Raw genomic sequence first — 2780 nt, 5'->3', positions numbered from 1 at the left:
AGAGAGAGAGAGGAAGGGAGAGGGAGAGAGAGAGAAACATCAATGTGAGAAAGAAACATGGATTGGTTGCCTCTCATATGCACCCCAACCGGGGATGGAATCCGCAGCCTGGGTATGTGCCCTGACTGGGAATGGAGCCAGCAATCTTTCTGATGATGCTCCACCAATTGAACCACACGGGTGAAGGCTGTAAATTTTAATTTTAATTTCAACTTAAAAACAGATACTTAACTCAGTTACTGGAAAACTTCAGTCAGGGAAACACAGTCCTCAATGAAAACTGAAAGTGTCCTCCATGGAGACAGAGGTAAAGCTGGTTTATATAAACAAGAGTTCCAGCCCATACCTGATTGGTCAGTTCTCATGTAAATGAGGACTCCAAATCTTCAGTTTGATTGGTCCAAAAAGCACTGCATGGCCCTAGCCAGTTTGGCTCAGTGGATAGCGAATCAGTCTGCGGACTGAAGGGTCCCCAGTTTGATTCTGGTCAAGGGCGCATGTCCAGGTTGCAGGCTGGATCCTCAGTAGGGGCCGTGCAGGAAACAGCCATTCAATGAGTTTCTCTCATCATTGATGTTTCTATCTCTTCCTCTCCTTTCCTCTTTGAAATCAATATATATATATATACACACATTAGAGACTCGATGTACGAAATTCCTACAAGAGTAGGCCTTCCTTCCCCCGGCTGCCAGCACCGGCTTCCCTCTGGCACCGGGACCTCGGCTTCCCTCACAGCCCCAGCTTCATCTGGAAGGTCGCCTGGAAGGACGTCTGGTCTAATTAGCATATTATGTTTTTATTATTATAGATATATTAAAAAGGCACTGCACCGAGTAGTTGGAATGAAATGCTCTGATTGGTCAGTAAGCTGCAAATGCTACAGCTGCACAGCTCCAATTAGGTGGGGAATATCTCAGTCCTATTGGTCAAATTTTGATCCTCAGAGTTCTCTCATAAGAGCGACTCTGTTGCAGAAGAACAGGGCAGGAGCCTGACCGCCCAGTCTGTGGCTTTTCTCTAACATGTAGCTTGGCTGAAAGGCCCCTGTAAACAATGGCTGCTAGACTCTGGCTATGAAATTGGGTCCACTAAACCACTAGGATTCCTTCTTGGCTAAGTATATTCTTCGGGTCAACATGGGTTAAGTAAAGTACATTTTATTTTATATTTTCTAAAACTAACTTTATTTATGCCACCCATTTCTTTTTGTATTTTTCAACGTGGCTGCTGGAGAATTTAAATGATGTTGTGTAGCTCAAATTCCATTCCTGGTGGGCAGGGGGTTCTGGCCCCAGGCTGGGTCTGTGGCCCGCCTGGGACACAGAACGGAAATATTCTTGGTCACGTGATGAAAGCCCCTCTCCACCTCACCTCGGGCTGAGACCTGGGAACCCCTGCTGTTGGAAGGGGTTGGGACAGTGGTTCTCACCTGGGGGTAATTTTGTCCACTCCCCACCCTGGCGGACATTGGGTGATGTTTGGGGACATCAGTGGTTGTCAAGATTGGAGGTGCTCCTGACATCAGGGGGGTGGGGGCCAAAGGTGCTGCTCGACACCCCACAATGCCCTGAGAATAGTCAGGTCCCAATGCCAGCAGTGCTGGGAGTGTCAGAGGCTGGGAAATCCTGGGTGGGAGAGGCCTGACTATAGAGGGGAAGGGCGGGGTGGGGGGGGGTGTCCTCCGTCAGCGCCCAGACCAGAGCCCCTCAGGGAAGTGCTCTGCCAAAGCAGCTTCTTCCAGTTGCAGTGTCTGCACCTGCAACATGAGGGGGGCCAGGGGGACCTGGCAGGATGGGAGGCGGGCAGCCAGGCTGGGCGAAGAGGTGGCCCCAAATTCAGAGAAGGGTCAAGGGGGAGTTGGGGGTGGATTTGCAGGGAGGTGGGGGGTCGGGGTTGCAGGGCCGTGCCTGGGTGGACCAGGCTGGGTTTGCGGGTCCTGAGCAGGGAATGAGGCCAGGGTTCATCTTCCAAGGACGACGCTGAGCCTCAGCTGGTCTAGATGGGCTGTGGGTGCCCACTGCCGGGGGCAGCGTGTCGGGCCGGCCCTCCGGTGCTCACGGCACCGCCATCCTTGGACGATCTTCTTGACCAGCAGGACATTGCGGTTCATCCGCGTTTTTTTTTTTTTTTTAAATCATCACCTGAGGATAGGTTTCTATTGATTCTAGAGAAAGAAGGAAGGGGTGGGGGTGGGGGAGAGAGAGAGAGAGAGAGAGAGAGAGAAACATCGATAAGTTGCCTCCCCCAGGTGCTCCAACCGGGATCAACCCTGCAACCTGGGTGTGTGCCCTGTCTTAGACTCACACCCACAGCACTTCAGTGCCCAGGACAAGGTTCCGACCGACTGAGTCACACCTGCCAGGGCTACCTGACGTTTTTGTTTTGTTTTGAATTTTTATTGATTTCAGAGAGGAAGGGAGAGGGAGAGAGAAATAAAAACACCAATGATGAGAATCATTGACCAGCTACCTCCTGCACACCCCATACTGGGGATTGAGCCCGTAACCTGGGTATGTGCCCTGATCAGGAATCGAACCGCGACCTCCTGCTTCATAGGTCAACTCTAAACCACTGAGTCATGCCTGGCTGGATTGCCTGGTATGTTTTTAAAAAGCAAGTGGGCTGCCTCTTTCTAGGGCAGAGGTTCTCAACCTTGGCTGCACATTAGAATCATCTGGGAATCTTTTTAAAAACCTGATTTCTGGGCCTCATCCTCTGGAAATTCAGTTTCTTTGTTACTAATGTTGTGGCCCCACCCCATAACAAAGAAACAGAATTTC

This window comes from Myotis brandtii, unplaced genomic scaffold (assembly GCF_000412655.1).
Source record: "Myotis brandtii unplaced genomic scaffold, ASM41265v1 scaffold236, whole genome shotgun sequence".
NCBI lineage: Eukaryota > Metazoa > Chordata > Mammalia > Chiroptera > Vespertilionidae > Myotis > Myotis brandtii.
This window is presented reverse-complemented; position numbering follows the sequence as displayed.